Source organism: Meriones unguiculatus, chromosome 14 (assembly GCF_030254825.1).
Source record: "Meriones unguiculatus strain TT.TT164.6M chromosome 14, Bangor_MerUng_6.1, whole genome shotgun sequence".
Classification (NCBI taxonomy): Eukaryota; Metazoa; Chordata; class Mammalia; order Rodentia; family Muridae; genus Meriones; species Meriones unguiculatus.
Window position 1 is genome coordinate 38,446,582 of NC_083361.1, and position 17,233 is coordinate 38,463,814.

The 17,233-nt window shown below is 45.7% G+C and overlaps 1 protein-coding gene across 8 annotated transcripts in view; it reads left to right on the forward strand.

Annotated features, from left to right (window-relative positions):
- Nav2 (neuron navigator 2) overlaps window positions 1-17,233 on the forward strand; it is a 348,443-nt gene that overhangs the window by 249,880 nt on the left and 81,330 nt on the right. The window lies entirely within an intron of this gene.

A 17,233-nucleotide genomic window follows, 5' to 3' on the forward strand; every position in this document is an offset into this window, starting at 1 on the left:
GCTCAGCCAGGCTAGCTGAACCTGTGAGCTCCAGGTTCAGTGAGACACCCTATCTCAAAACTCTAGGTGAAGAAAATAGAGCCGACACTTGCTACCAAGCTCTCCCCTTCAGAATTGGTGCATGTGTACCTCCGTGCTTGTGTGCTCTGTATACATGCATGCCCATGCACATACATACTAAATAAATACCGAAATAAAAAAGGAAAAGCGTGGGTTCTCCTGATATCTCTACTCAGCCACATAGAGATCACGTGACTCAGTGCACTGTGGTCCCAGTGGGGCTGGTTTTCCTGTGACTTTCCCAGCACAGGGCAGTTACCACTAGGAATGAAGTTTCAGCTCCCAGGCAGCAGAGGTGGAAGCTCTTGATTTATTTTCACTAAACTACAAGCTTGCTGGGAGCAAAGATGTCCTCTGCCTGTCTTAACATTTTTTTTTTAAGATTTCTTTATTTTATGTATATGAGTGTTCTATCTGCATTTACATCTGCCAGAAGAGGGAATCCGTTCACATTATAGATGGTTGTGAGCCATCATGTGGTCTCCAGGAATTGAACTCATGACCTTTGGACGAGCAGACAGTGCTCTTAACTGCTGAGCCCCTGTCTTAACATCTTAAACACAAAACCTGAGAGATAACAGCCGGTTGATACCTGGTCAGTGAACTCATTCAGTCCAGAGCAGTTGCTCTGAGTCCTGACCATTCTTTGATCTTGCCAAACTCCTGCAGAGTCAATATGACCTTTAGTTTTCTTGTTAATTAAATGGAGCAGGGCTATGGTGTCAGCTATAGTAGGGCATGCCTTTAGGCCTACCTACCACAGAGGCACAGGCAGGGGGATCTCTGTAAATCAAGGCCAGCCTCGTCTAGAAAGTGAGTTCCAGGACAGCTAAAACTACACAGAGAAACCCTGTCTCAAAAAACAAACAAACAGAATTAAATGGAGCCTGAAGTTAAGGAGCTGAGGAGCTGTGGCAGCATAGTAATATCAATAGCTGCCATTGTGGTGACGATACTGGTTGAAGCATCTAATGCCTGTGCATTAGTTAGTATTGCTATTACTATGATGAAATGCCATGACCAAAAGCAGGTTGGAGAGGGAAGAGTTTATTTGGCTAATGCTTCCACATCATAGTTGACCATGAAAGGAGGACAGGTGCTCTAGCAGGCAGGGACTTGGAGATAGAGCTGAGGCAGAGGCCATGGGGAGAGTGTCTGCTCACTGGGTTGCTCATCGTGGCTTGCTCAGCTTGCTTTCTTATAGAACCCAGGATCACCATCCCCAGCATGGCACTACCTGCAGTGGCTGGGCCCTCCCCCATCAGTCACTAAGAAAATGTCCTACAGCTGGTTCTTATGAAGTCATTTTCTCTATTTAGACACCCACCTTTGAGATAACTTCAGCTTGTGTCAAGTTGACATAAAACTAGCCAGCAGAGCCTGGGGAGTACACACACTGTGAGCAAGGTACCCTACTGCAACTTTATCCCCCATCAAACAACTAATTTTAAAGGTGAGGGGCCATTGTTCAAAGAGATTAAACAATGTGTGTGCAGTTGGAGGTAGAGCTGCAATCAGAACCCCTGGTCTCCAGTGGCATTTCCTCTCCTGGCTCAGAAAGCGGTGATAAAGAGTCAGTTTACAGACTGTTACAGAAACAGAAGAACGGGGTCCTTAAGGAATGTGGTGTCTCATCCTTGTGCTCAGGGTGTGGGGTCAGGACTTGTGCTGGAGGCACAGGAGAATCTTTGAGCAGTTTCTGGCTTCCCCAGGCACAGCTCCATCTGTCTGCGGTGACTGGCTGGGCTGTGTTCTTTTCACCAAAGAAGCCGACCTGTTCTTCCTTACAGAGAAATGTCAAATTAGAAATTTAGCCAGTAGCTTGCACCCAAGGCACCAGAAGACTGGTGTGACAGGTTGGCTGGGTGACAAAGCCAGTGCTTTAAAAATTTAGGTCTTTTTTGAAAGGCAGAGTAGGCTCATCATAGACCTAGACCTCGCCTGGTATGTGAACTGCAATAGTACAGTGGAGTGAGACACAGCCACCACCTAGGGAAAGCAGCTGCTGTGCTGACATAGGGAACCAGCTTTTACGAACTCCTTCCTCTAGCTTGTCACCATTGTCCTGCTGTACTATGGTGCTGTTTAGGGCTCGGAAGAATATTTTCAGACGGGAGGAGAATGCTATGACACTTTACCCTTGTATTACTGACTTTTCACATGAATATGCCAAAAGCACCTTAAGGAGAATTTACTTTGGTTCAAAGGATATAGTCCACCATGGGGTCATATTATATCCACAGTCAAGAAGGGGGTGGGCTGGCTGAGGGTTAGTGCTGAGCTGGCTTTCTCTTTTTTCGTTCAGTGTAGGACTGCAGCCCTTGGCAACAGTTGCTAATATTCAGGATCCCGCTTCCCTTCTCAATTAAACCTCCTCAGATAACTCCTATGGACACACCCAGAGGTGTGTTTCATAGTGATTCTCAATTCAGTCAAGTTGACAGTGAAGATTATCCATTCCTGTTCATGCAGTGCTGTGCAGTTGGTAGCTGTGGAGTGGAGGGGGAACAGAACCCCAGTGTTCCAGAACACTTAGCCTGTGCCCTTTAAGCTGCAGCCACCCCAGAGGGTGTGTGCCAGTGGTGGTCTTCTGCCTCTGGGGTTTTTCTCTTTTTCTGTTTCCCTGTTTCTACTCTACTACTTCTTGAGGTCTGGAAGCTTCCTACAGCTTCCCCAGCCCATGGCAGCTGGCAGAGCTATAGGGACACACACAGAAACACCACCCACTCACGACCCCTCTTGGTCTGACCGGAAGTGAGGAGAGCCGAAGGTTTCCTGAGATACAAAGGCTGGGTCCAGGCAGCAGCCTGCAGACTTTGGCGCTCAGGGAAGTTGTATGGGAGAAGACGAAATTTAGTCACGTGTGCTGTTTTCTCTGCTTCCTATGTCTTTGATCCACTTGGCAGTTGAAAACTCAAGTTCTCAGATCTCTTTTCTGTCCTCTGGTTATTTTGCTAGATAAACTGTTTGTACAGAATGGTGTGTGTGCCTGCACATGTTCGACTTTTTTGGCATGTCATAAATATCTTTCAATAGGATACTGCTGGGAGCATTTCTATTTCCTTAAAGAGACTTAATTGAATTAAAAGGATACATTTCCTTACTGCTGTTTAGTTTAGTTTTGTTTTGTTTTGGTTGGTTGGTTGGTTGGTTGGTTGGTTGGTTTTTTGAGGCAGGGTTTCTCCATTTAGCCCCGACTGTCCTGGAACTCGCTTTGTTCCAGGCTTATCTTGAACTCAGAGATCTATCTGCCTCTGCCTACCAAGTGCTAGGTCAGCAGCTTTTTTTTTAAGTGTGTGACAGTGTGTGTGTGTGTGTGTGTGTGTGTGTGTGCGCGCATACTTGTGGAGATCAGAAGAGAGCATGCAAAAGTTAGTTCTCGTGTTCCACCATGTGGGTCTGACAGAGCCCACTCAGGTCATCAGGCTTGGTGGCAAGCACCCTTACTCACTCACTGAACAGTCTCGCTGGCCTGTATACATTTTTCTTTTTTAATTGGTAAGATTGTACTAGCTGCTTTCCCATCTTATCATGCCTATCCTGTCCAATGGTCTTTTCCATTCTTTCCCACATTGTTCACTGGTACAAGAGACTATACATCCCCATATGGTAGCACAGATGTCCCTAGATCCTCTCTGCCTTTATGATGGAAATTTGGAATTCATGATCTGTGAGGGAAAGAAACAGAGACGAAGCTATAACCATATCTAAGGATTGACAGACAGTCTGAGTTTCTAGCCCTGAATGTACCACTACACTGTGTGACCCAAGGCAAGGCACTTCCTCTCTCTCTTCCTGAGCACACACTGGGAATTTAGCCAAAGGGCCTCCAAACCAACACTCTGCCCAATTTGAGATTTGACAATTGAGTACTAATTCAGGAAGGCAACTACTTGGTAAGCTCTGGTTTCTGAGGTAGAAAACAGAGTTGGGCTAGCTTTCCTGGTAGCCAGGGATTTTTCCAGAAGCAGGGTGTGCCTGTGAACTCCTTCACAGTGCTTGAGGTGCAAATTCAGCAGCTGGGCCTCCTCCCATGAGGCCTGCTTCCTTGTCTCCCTACCCCACCACACTACCCTACAGGTCACCCTCAAAACCCTGTCTCACCTCAGCCTTTGCAGGTCCTCTCCTCCCTTACTTCACCTCTTGGGGACTCACATTAAATGTCATCTTCTCCACAAAGCCTTCCCTGACAACTCATCACCAAAGACCAGGCCATGTGTCCCTCCTGGGCCCTTGATGAACTTGTCTTCATGGAAACACCAAAAAGTGTCATCTTCCATGTTCCTTGCTTGTCACTCATCATCTTGAGGGCAGGAACTTTCTTATTCACCATCACATCCTGGTCACCTGGGAATAGACAGCAGCTCAGGTGCAGGTCATATACCACCACTTGCCTGGGGAGCCTCAGTTGTCTTGTCTGTGCTCCTCCCTTTTGCCACTGGGAAAGACTGTTCCCTGCTCTGCTAACTGGGAAGACATCTTTTCTGTTAAAGCTCTTATGATTTTGGAAGGAGCAGTGGGAAGACACACGATTTATCTTGCAGATATTTGACTTAGAACCTGTATTGGTGACTTTCTTGTCACTGTGACCAGATACCTGGCAGGAAGCAACATGAAGAAGGACTTACTGTGGCTCTCTGCTTGAAGGGATGCTGTCACTCAAGATAGAGGATGAAGGCCTGGAGACAGGCTGTTCCTAAGTAGTGGGATTTGTTTGTGACTGTGGCTGCAGGAGCGGAAGGCTGCTTGCTCACATCTGGGAGGACAGGAAGTAGGGCTATAAAGTTCTTGCCCCTCCCACCCCCCAAGTAACCTACTTCTTCCAGTAAAGTTCTGCTTTCTAACACCACCTCCCCTATATAAATAGCACCACCAGCTGGGAAACGGCGGCCATTCAAACACATAAGCTTTCGGTGAACATTTCACATTGAAAGCACAACAGGACCTCTGATAAGCCTGTCTAGCTTTGTAGATGGAGTTGTAACACAGGAATGCTTAGGTTCATGGGCCAAAGAGGCACAGGGCCTGCGGTGAAAGCCTGGGCTCAGTCAGAGTCAGTCTCAGGGCCTTCCCTTCCCAAGGTGTGCTTGGAAGGAGTGCCAGGCTCCTTTTATTTAAGTCAGTGAATTTTAAAAGTCAAATGTACGGTGTGCTTCCTGGATCTTAGCAGCTTTAAAAAAAAATGCTCTTGGATCAGGTATGCAACCGTGGCTCCTGTCAGAATGCAGACCCACCTCTCATAACTGCTAATTGCAGTCCCCCACTCCACCAGGGGCTCTGGGTCCAGGCTGCTGAGTTCTGCGACTGGTGACCTGCTGTATAGCCCTGGCTAAATGGATCCATTACAGTATCTCCCAGGCAGCTGCTCTAGGTAAATTAATACCTGGAGGTCTTTTTCCTTCTCTGGGAAATGTTAAGTACTGCAACAAGCTTTCATTTAAGGCTGTGTGAGGCTTATTTCACCAGCTTGCTATTTGGAAGTTCTAACAAAACACCTTTATGAATAGCGACTGTAATACCCTTAATCCGCTAAACTTCCTGACATTTCAAACTAAGTGGATTGCTTCGAAAGAAATCAAGCTCTCCCATCTCTGCACTCATCCTGCCTGGGAATCTTCACTAAAGTACTAGGTTCAAACTAGCACAGACCAGGAAATCCCACACACTTGTTCCAGTTTTTAAATATCTGCTATGATTAACATCTTTTTTTTTTAGGGGGAAGGGGAATGCCAGCTATCATTTCCTTAATTATTTCAGTTGGGACAGAGGAGCACACACATATGACAGTGCCGTACGAGTGAAGGTCAGAGGACAACCTGTGGGAGTTGGTAGTCTCCTTCCACCTTGTGGGTTTCAGGCCATCAAACTTGGCAGCAAGCTCCTTCACTTGCTGAGTCCCCTGTAGCCTTTTTGAAAAACAAATTTTGGAGACATGTGGTTTCCTTCTTTGCTAAAAACAAAAATATATGTTTTATTTAGAAACATGGGAAACAGTAGGGCAAGCAGTAGGGCTTGGGAAGAAAAAGGTCGATTCTGCCTGCTTCAGAAGTGTTCCAGTGCCTCCCACATTCTCTCTGTTCGTGCATTTTATTTTCAAAAGCGTAGGCATTTCTTTTTATTGTTCCTGTGACAGGATCACTAGCCTAGTCTCTAGGCTGGTCTGGAGCTCCCTACATAGCTGAGGATGGTCTTGAACTTCCGATTCTCTTGCTTCCACCTCTCAAGGGCTTTAGTCATTTTTCCAGCATGCGCTGTGAGTCTTGCACAGTCTAAACTCTTCACATGCATGGCTTTTATTTCATCTCTAGGAGTAAGATGTCTCCATACCTCATGGTTCAGTTGATGCTGCTGAGATGCAGCAGCCTGAGTGGGCTTGGGAGAGTCAGACAGCTAACTGTGGCAGAGCTGGGGCTCGAACCTGGGGAGTGTGGCTCCACAGTCCTTGCTCTCAACTGCTTATTTATAAACCCAGAGCAAATCAGAGGTGTTTTATAACTCATTTTGTCACCAGATACTACAATGTATATTTTTTAAATTATTTATTTATTATTTTAATTGCATTTAGTGTGAATGTGTCAGATCCCTTGATATTCACATTATAGACAGTTGTGACTGCCATGTGGGTGCTGGGAAGTGAACCCTGGTCTTTTGGAACAGCAGACAGCGCATTTAGCCACTGAGCCATCTCCCCAGCCCCCACAATGTATATTTTAACAGACTTCTTCAGTGTCATTTTTAATCAACACACAGTTCTCCATTCAGTGAGGAGCTACCCTTTGATTAACTGTTTCCAACTCGGGGGCATTCTGGGTGTTTCAGCCCTATTGTTCTTAAACAACAACGCAAAGGCCATTGTTTGAACTAGATGTATGCACACTAGTGTGTGCTGTCTATAAAGCCTGCATTCTATATTTTCCTTATACTTCTGACACGGGTGCTGTGATGTCCTGAGGACATAGCCTCCAGTATGTTCTGTTCGTGACAGGGCTGCCCTGAACTATTGACACTCTCCATTGTCCCTGCCCCCATGTTTGGGAGAAGTTTGGAAAAGAACAGCCTCTCTGTCAGTCCAGTGGGCTGTCACAGCTGAGTGCTCAGTGTTAACTGTTTTGTATTTTTCTCTAAATTGAATGACAGTTTTTATCTTTCTAAACCTAACTCAGATACAGAATGAGAATCTGCCTTGACATCACCCACTCAAGGAGTCACCTGGTCTTCTAGACAAGGAGAGAAGGAGGAAGGGAGCCATGTATTCAACTTAATGTCTTGCCCCACCAGAGAAGGGCATGATGAGTCATCCTTGACTCATGTACTAAGTGCAAAGTCAAGGCAAAAATTCAGGAGTGATTAAGGCTGGTCAGCCTAGATCCCCGCCATCCCAACTTGGCCTTGGGCAAGTTAACCAACACACTTCCTGGGCTGTCTTCATATAAGCTGAGGGTGGGGTGGAGTTAATGTCTTCCGTGCAGGTACAGTCAGATGGCTTAAATAAGGCAATAAAAATTAGCAAAGGAGAGCCATGACAGACACCCAATAATTGAGAACTTTGAAAGTCCCAGTTTCTTTTTTCTTCTTAAGTCTTTGTGAGTATGTTTATTTTGCCAGCATGTATGAATCTGCCTTGTGCATACCTGGTACTCACGGAAGTCAAGAGATGGCTTTGGGTCACCTAGAACTGGAGTTACAGGTAGTTGTCAGTCGCCATGTGGGGTGCTAGGAATTGAACCTGGGTCCTCTGCAAGGAATACAAGTGCTCTTAACCACTGAGCCATTTCTCCCACGCCCTGTGTTCTGAGTTTTCGCATGTAATATCCAAGTTGGGGATGATATCTTCTTAGGTAAGGATAAGATCATGTTTCAGTCTGGTGCCCAGATCTAATGTCCTTGGTGCATACAGTTCAGATGACCTTTGCTTTGATTCCCCGCGCCCTGCATGCGTGTGTATGGTTTTGTTGGACAGGTTCTCTCTACATATAGAAAACTATCCTAGAAATCACTCTATAGACCAGGCTGCCCTCAAACTCACAGAGATCACTTGCCTTTGCCTCCTGAGTGCTGGGGTTAAAGGCATGCGCCAAGCCCCACAGTTTGGGTATTCAATGCAAGAGAAAAATTGTTGAGCTTTTGTTGCATGCTGGAATCCTGTTTCCCGCTCTTCCCCTATTCAAAACAGGTTTTCTCTTGGAGACTAATGGTGAAGTGTAGTTTAATTCTTAACCAGTCTGGAACTTTTCAGATGCCCTTCCTTCCTGATAGACAAATAAGTGGAATGAATTGGGCTCTCAGCCAGACCTTTCTTCCCACCTCCTCCTCCTTTTGAACTGGACAAGATTGTGGTTTAGAGATTGTAGAAGGTTTTGTGAACCAATTTTATGGTTTCCTATAAACTTGGAAGGGAAATAACAAAATGCCAAGGTTAAGGCAGGAGCAAATTTTCTCCATAAAGAGCATCTTACCTCATGGTTGTGGAAGGCTCTGTGCAGTTGGATACTGACAGTATTGAATGTATTACCTGGCACTTAGAAAGTTGGCCATCAGTTTGGGTCCCATCCCCAGCAGAGGACAGATGGCTTGAGATTCCTTTTCTCAGAGAAATTAATTTCTTCTGAGAAGGATTTCGGCAGAAGATCCAGGCCCCACCATGCCTGGAGGAGCCTCAGAGGACTGTGGGCAAGTGATTTCAGAGCCATGATCAGAAGCTGACTTGGACAGTCAGCATGTTGACAGGCTAGGATGAAAGCTTTATTCCTAGCCCTTGTCCCCCTGTCCTCTCTTTTGTTCTGTAGGGTACCTCCAACGTGTGAGAGCCCCCTGACTCTGAACCAGTGCTGGGGAAACCTGAGTCTCCAGACTGCTGTTTAGGTCACCGCCTGCTTGGGGCTGGCCCAAGTGATCAGATATTTTACGAACATGATATATGTGAACCATATGTGTGCCTAGTGCCTGAGTAAGCCAGAAGAGTGTGTTGGAGCCCCTAGAACTGGAGTTACAGATGGTTGTTAGCTGCCGTGTGGGTGCTGTTAGTCAAAACCAGGCCCTTTAGAAGAGAGCCAGTGCTCTTAACTGCTCCGCCATTTCCCCAGCCCGCGCCCTTAGTGTTTGTTGTTCCTGGTTCTATGTCTTCTTAATTTTGTTTTTATCTTATTTATTTGTGTATGTGCACTTATGAGAGGTTAACAGGCTTGGTGGCAAGCACCGTTAGCCACCATGCCACCTCACACCAGCCTGATGGCCCTTCTTCCTAGTTATCACTTCCTGCAGTGGGCATGCTCACAGATGCATAGGAAGCTGTAGCGTCATTAGAAAATGCTGAAGGGTCACTTCTAATAGTACCTGTTGTCTCGATTAATTGATTGGTTGGTTGATTGATTTGATTTGTTTTCTGAGTCAGGGTCTCATGTGGCCTGAAGTTCTCTGTGTAACTGAGTATGATCTTGAACTATGATCCTCCTGCCCCCAAATCCCAAATGCTGAGACTACAGTTATACAGGACTATGCAGAGCTAGGGATCATATCCAGGGTTCCTGCATGCCAGGCAAGCTCATTGCCAAGTGGGCCCCAGCCCCATTGCCCATTTCCTACTTCTCTCTTTCTTGAGTCAGCCTCACTCTGTAGCCCTGACTGGCCTATAATGTGTGGCCTGGAACTTGCTATGTAGACCAGGTGACTTCTAACTCCCAGAAATCTTCCTGCCGCTCCCTCCACCTCTTGTCTTCAGAATGCTGTGACTAAACTAATACATCATATTTTAGCTGCAAAACATGTATTCTGTGGATGCAGAAACTGTGGTACATCTATACAATGGAGTATTACTCAGCAATGAAAAATAAGGAAATCATGAAATTTGCAGGTAAATGGTGGGACCTGGAAAGGATCATTCTGAGTGAGTTGTCCCAAAAGCAAAAAGACACACACGGTATATACTCACTCATATAGACATACAACATAGGACAAACCCACTAAAAATCTGTGCATCTAAAGAAACTAAGCAAGAGAGAGGACCCTAACTAAAACAGTCAATCCCCATCCTGAAAGGCAAAGAGGATGGACATCAGAAGAAGAAGAAAACAGGAAACAACCTACGAACCTTCTACAGAGGGCTTCTGAAAGCCAGAAGAAGAAAACAGGAAACAAACTAGGAACCTACCACAGAGGGTCTCTGAAAGCCTCTGCCCTGCAGACTATCAAAGCAGATGCTGAGCCTGATGGCCAACTGTTGGGCAGAGTGAATGGAATTTTATGTAAGAAGTGGGAAATAGTAAGAGCTGGAGAGGACAGGGTCTCCACAAGGAGAGCAACAGAACAAGGAAATTTGAACACAGGGAACTTCCCAGAGACTCATACTCCAACCAAGGACTATTCATGAAGATAACCTAGAACCCGTGCACAGATGTAGCCCATGGCAGTTCAGTGTCCAAGTGGGTTACATAGTAATGGGAAGAGGGACTGCCTCTGACATAATCTGATTGGCCTGCTCTTTGATCACCTCCCCTTGTGGTGGGAGCAGCCTTACCAGGCCACAGTAGAGGACAATGCAGCCACTTTTGATGTGAACTGATAGACTAAGATCAGAAAGGAGAGGAGAACCTCCCCTATCAGTGGACTTGGGGAGTGGAATGCATGCAGAAAGGGGAGGGAGGGTGGGGTCAGGAGGGGAGGAGGGAGGGGCTTATGGGGGGGGATACAAAATGAATAAAGTGTAATAAAAAAAAAACAAACAAACCAAAAACATGTATTCTGACACTCAGAATTCTCTGTACACCCAGTATCTTAAGTACATAAATACAAATCCTGTAGCCAATGCTGTTCTCGTGAAATCTTAATTTTTCATAGTGTGAGTGCAAAGATCAAGACGAAAGGTGAGGGAAGGCCTAGCTCCAAATGCTTCCTAAAAGGCTTCCTGAACTAATTTCCTCAGTTGCCACCTTGGAGACCTCAGCTTGGGAATTTGCATGGCTACTGCTATTAGCCACAGTGGCTTGCATGGCTTGGACTGAGATCTCCCTTCTAGAATACACTTACATGACAGTTTGCAATGAAATATATGTCAGCCCACACATAAAAGACACGAAGCTCTGTGGAGGGAGACTTTGAATATGTACACTTGCATGTCACTGGTTTCACCACAATGTGTGTCCTAAAGGAACCAACACCCAACCAATATGTTAAAGTGAACAGTCACTGGAAATCAAGTAGGCACCAGAACGGCCGAGAGTTTGGGAAGAGAATGTATCTCACTGGGACCAAGCCCACAAGTATTGAAGCAACAGAGGGTTCAGAATGATCCTGCTAATGACCTGACCCCCTAAATATATTATCTGTTGCCGTAGTGACCTGGAGGGGTTCTGTCCTGTAACATAGCAGGCGTGCTTAGTGTACTTAGGGTCATGTGACTGAGTTCTCCAGTCCTAGCTTCCTTTTCTATAACATAGGGCTTATGATGCATGCCAGAACAGTTCTGGGAGTTAGAGGGAGGCAGTCTGACAAATCGTTTTTGGTTGTTTTGGGATTTATTTATTTTATGTGGATGACTGTTTTGTCTGCATGTATATATGTGTACCATGTCCATGGAGGCCAGAAGAATATCTTAGGTCCTCTGTAACTGGAGTTACAGGAGGTTATGAGTCACTCTGTGGGTGCTAGGAATCAATTTAAGTCCTTTGGAAGAGCAGACAGTGCTTTTAACCACCACTGAACTATTTCTTCAGCCCCGAAGAACTATTTCACATGTTTTAATTGTTATCAGTAAGAATAATTTTTCTTATATGAAAACTTTTTCCTATATGAAGCTTTTAAATTTTTTTCAAATTACGTTTAGGCACGTTGTGTGTGTGTGTGTGTGTGTGTGTGTGTGTGTGTGTGTGTGTATGTATGTGTGTGTGTGTCTGTGTGTGTGTGGCCGTCATACCTCAGATGTGGAGGTCAGAGGGCAACGTGGAGGAGTCGGGCAGTCTCTTCTCCAGCTTCGTGGGTCAGGAACTGGATTCAAGTTGTCAGACTTAGCAACAAATTGCCCTACCTCCTGAGCCGTGCCACTGGCTCCAGGGTGCTTTATTCTGTTGTTTGGGAGCTGGATTTTATTTCTATTGTTGCTGTTGTTTTGAGGCAGGGTCTTTGTGTAGCCTAGGCTCTCCTCACACTCACAGTGTTGTGCAGGTGAGCCTGGAATTTTCTGTCCTCCTGTCTTATGTGTGAGCCACCATGCTCAGCTTGCCTTTTGTTTTCTGGTTTGTTTTATTGTTGTCTCACAGAGTAGCTCAGCCCAGCTTAGAATTTGCTATGTATTCCAGGCTGGACTTGAATTTGGGGCAGTCTGTCAATCTCAGCCTCCCAAGCATTGGGATTCCAGAACAGACATCAGTCTTCCACCGGCTGCCCCAGGCTACATTTGGTTTATTCCCACACCAGGCAAAGTCATGCATTGGCCCATTTATCTCTTCTCTGCATTCTTCATCCTTCCTCCTGGCATTCCTGCATTTCTTCTTCCTGTCTTCGGTCTCTTTTCTTCTGTTACTAACAAGCTATAAAAAGCGACAGACTGACTAGAAGCCTGGTGCTTCAGATAAAGAAACCAAAGGCCAGAACTTGAAATGAGGCCTTGACAAGCAGCTGCACCCAATATGGGCTTCCGGCCAGGTTTCAGGGGCCAGTAAGTCTCTGACAATTGTTGTGTAAATACCTATGACACCAGCACTGAGAAGGCAGAGGCAGGAGGATTGGCACAAGTGTGAAGCCTGAAGCCAGCCTGGTATTCACAGCAAGTTCCAGCCAGCCAGGATTATATAAATAGACCTTGTCTGAAAAGGTTCCTCCAACCTTCTAAAAAAAAAAAAAAAGAATCTTGTTAGCATCTTACTTCTTATAGGATATAGCTTGAGTATCTGCCCTACTTTCAGGTGGGTCTGTGACCAAGTAACTATAAAGAATCTTGGAGCTAAAGGCTTTGGGCATACACTTCACAGCCTCCATGAGGCTGCAGAGAGGTTTCCTTCCTCTGTTTGCCAGGGCCACAGCAGCACTGCTAGGCTGTAGGAGGAGAAGAAGAATGAAAAAGGAAAAGGTGGGAAAAGAAGCTTACTGAAATGCAGCATAAAAGTCCCTGAAGAAGGTCATGGAGGAAGAGCAACTGGGTCAAGAGCGAATGGAGGCTTTCTCCAGAAATGACAGCGAAAGGCAGGCTTCAGTGGGAGAGCACAGCCATGCCAGAGGGGAAGGCAGAGCCACAGGTGACATGGGCAGGAGACAGAGCACATTGAGATCCAGGCAGGGCAGGAGATTTGGACTTGGCACTCAGTTCCTTGGGAAGGCATGGGAAGTTTTATGTGGGAACGATGGGATCTGCTGTATATATACCTGAGCAAGGTCACTGTCACTCTGTCTAGAGGACTCAGCCTGTAGATGGGGCAAAGGCTTCAGGCTTGGATAAGGCTCTTCTTATTAGAAAGGCTGAGCAGTGCACAGGTTCAGTGTTCACTGTAGAGCTCTGTCCTCTGAGCAAAACAGCTAGAGGATTCTCACAAGAGGCCCGCAAGCTTAGGCTTATTGGCTGGTGATGAAGGAGAAGCCAGGAAAGGTCCTTGCACCATCATCTGAGATTCTGGACTACTCCCCTTCTGTTCCTCGTGCAATCCTGACAAACTGCATGTGATTTTCATGGTGTGGGTGGCAGCGTGTATACCCCATGGAAGTTATGTGATGTGGGTATTCCTACCTACGAAGCTATGGGGAAGTTATCGTCCATGCTGGAGCGAGACTTTCCCATGGTGTGGCCGCTTTGAACTCACCCACACTCCTGTGAATAATCCCTTCCTTGCTCTCTAGCTTGGGAGCTGGAGAGATGGCTTAGCAGTTAAGAGCACTGGCTATTCTTCCAAAGGACCCTGGTTCAAATCTCAGCATCTACATGGCAGTTTACAACTGTCTATAATTCCAGTTCCAGAGGGTTTGACACCCTCACACAGACATACTTAGAGGCAGAATACCAATGGAAAGAATTTTTTGAAAAACTCTCTGGACTTTGGTGAAATCATACTTTTTTTTTTTTTTTAATTGTAACCCTGAAAGGAGGAGGCAAATTTTTGTTTACGTCTCCCATAACAATGTTCTTGGGGATATCGTCAACAAGATTTGGCAAGAAGTAGGAAGACAGAATTGGGAAAGCTAACAAATAGTCAAGTCACACACTGAAATGGCCAAGGCTCTCATGGTACAATGCAGACATGCTGGAAACTGGAAGCATTAGCTTGGTAGAAGAATTCAATTTCACATGTGCTCAGTGCCCAGAGGGCCCAGGCTGGAGTTACTGGCTACATCTAGTGTTTGGAGCCCTGCATGAGCTCACAGGAAAAGATGGTAGAGAACAGAAGCAGACCAGGAGGAGAGCGACTTAGAGAGGCCCAGTGTGGAGGACAACACCACCTGAGAACCTAAGAAGGGAGGAGTAGGTGCCACCTACTGCTGGAGACTCAGGTGTGGTAAGGATGGAGAAGTGGCCATTGGTGTAAAAAGCCACAGTTGTACTTAGGGAGGAAAGGCGATGTTCTCAGAGGAGTTGTGGGTCCCACAGTCAGATGGTGGGATATCAGTTCTGTGGCTCTCGACAATCAAGGAAGAACATTGGGGTTGGAGAATTTGGTTTTGCACTTTTGTTTTTTGCTTTTTGAGATAAAAAGAATCTTGTTAGCATTGGGTTGGCCTCAAACTCATTTAGTAGCTGAAGATGGCCTTGAGTCATTAACCCTCCTGCCTCTACCCACTGCCTGTTGGCTTTACAGAAGCATGTGGGTTGAGCATCAAACCCAAAGCTTGTGTGCTAAGTGAACATTCCACAGACTAAACTGCTGCATGCCCAGCCTGAAGATCCTTTGTATTTGAAGAGAGAGGTGGCCCATTTCTCAGTGGGAGGTGGACTGTGCAGGAAAGAAGCTGTGCTTTCACCCTGCAATGTCTTAAGCACAATACTCATTGGAAAGAAGGGTCCAGCCTTGGGGCTGCATCGGTGGCTAACTGCTTTTGCAGGGGACCTGGGTTCACTTCCCACATCAGGCTGGCTTGCACTTATCTGTAGCTCCAGCTTTAGGGGTCTAGTGCCCCCTTTTGAACTCTGTAGGGACTTGCATGTATGTGATACACATATGCACACATTAAGTCCATTTCCTTAGCTTCCAGTCTTGTGATTGTATTCCCAAAATGAAGTTTTGTTCTACTTTCTGATATCTGGCTAGAGTTTAATTAACTTCTTTTGCTTTTAAAAAATGACAGAAACCTTGGAACCTTGATATTTGATAATATAGCTATTATGGGCGAAACTGTTGTGATTTCTACAAGTTCATTAGAAGTTGGCCAGTTTTTAAGTCAGGCTGAGAAATGACACTTCCCAGCAGAGAAGCAGAATTGCCAACTGTCTCAGAGTTGAATGACTTTCCTTCATTGTTTTGATAAGATTTTTGTGTGTGTGTGATTGTTGTTGTTTCCCTTCTCCTGTTGTCTGGATAATTCTCTTTAAGTTTTTAAAGAATTTATTTTGTTTTATGTGTATTGGTGTTTTGCCTCCATGTATGCTTGTGTACTTTGTACCCATGGAGGCCAGACGAGGTCATTGGATCGCCTGAAACTAGAGTTAAACAGTTGTAAGCCACTATGCAGGTGCCAGGAATCAAATTGGGGTCCTCTGCAAGAGCAGCCAATGCTCTGAACCACTGAGCCATCTCTCCAGCTCGTGTCTGGGTCTTTCTTAGTCATACCAGATTTTCATCTGCTGCAAGGAATTCAGTCTTTTGTATTTTGAAGAGATTGACCACAGGAGGGAAACCAAAGTCCCCTTCAGTCACTTGTTTTTATATATTTGCCTTGTACATGATACAAGTTATTCCTGTCATACAAGAGTTTGACACTTTTTCAAAAGGAGAACCATCACTTAATAACCCTCTCTGTTCTTACTCGGTACTGTCAAGCCCAAGCTGCCTCCTGGGGCTTGTGGGCTCTTACCTCCTTGGACCTTGGCCCTCTGGCCTGACCGACTCCTCTGCTTCCTTTGGTTCCCTGCTCACTCTGTTGAACCCTGTACTTTTGGACTTGGCTCTATACTTGGAAGGCTCTTGCAGTCAGGTATTCACACAGCCAGCTCCCACACAGCGTTCAGCTTTGTGGTAGAACCCAACTCTTCTGCAGGGCTTGCTCGGATACCTTGTGTAAAGTGTCAGACACCTTCCTACCATATCACATCCTGTGCTTTGCAGTATGTGTATATATATATATATATATATATATATATATTTTTTTTTTTTTTCTAACTAACCAACTGTATAGTTTACCTTTGTTGCCATTTTATTTTGTAGCTCTTGGGTGAAACTTCATAGTTTCTACTAAAAGATAAGCTCCCTTCAGGGAAGCTTTTTGTCTTTTCTGTTAACTGCTGTGTTCTTGCACTTAGGAGCAGTGCAGGCTGCACACCTCTGTGAGTATGTATTAGCTGGGTGAGTAGATGAGTAAATGAATGCATAGGCAGCTCTAGTTTTATCTCCATGGCTAGTTAGTTTTTTTATTTTTGTTTTTTAACCCATTCTGTTGCTTAAAGCAAACAGCAACTGCAAGATGTATGTATGTATGTATGTGTGTGTGTTTACATTTCTTTGTATGCATCAGTTCAGACCCTCATACAGATTGTACAGAAAAATTACTGATTTTCTGATGACAGAAAAGATGGTCGTCAGGGCTTGTGTCCCCTGACTTTGGTTTCAGGAAACTTGGGCTAGTCGAACTTACCCTCCACTCAACCCCCACCGTTGCCTCCTCACTCCGTCACTCCCGTTGTCTGTTGTGAGCCTCGGGTGGAGGAGCGCCCTGAGGGCTGAGACAGGAATGAGTAACCTCCCTGGCTGGGACTCCTTCAAGATTGCAATCTCAGCTCCTAGACTCGTTGCCTTTTTATTCACCTGGGAAACACTCCCAGCTCTGCCCTCTCCTTTCCTCTTTGAAACAAATTTTATTCCCTCTTAGGTGGGTAGGGGCCAGAAGGGTCTCCATCCCCTTTTAAGAGCCTCTGTTTGCTGAGCAAACGCAAGACCCCACCGATACCTGACATGCTCAGGTTATTGCTTCCTTTCCTCTCCCCACCAGGAGCCCATTCCTCCACCCTGCCCCCTGTACACACACTCCCCAACCAGCTACTGGG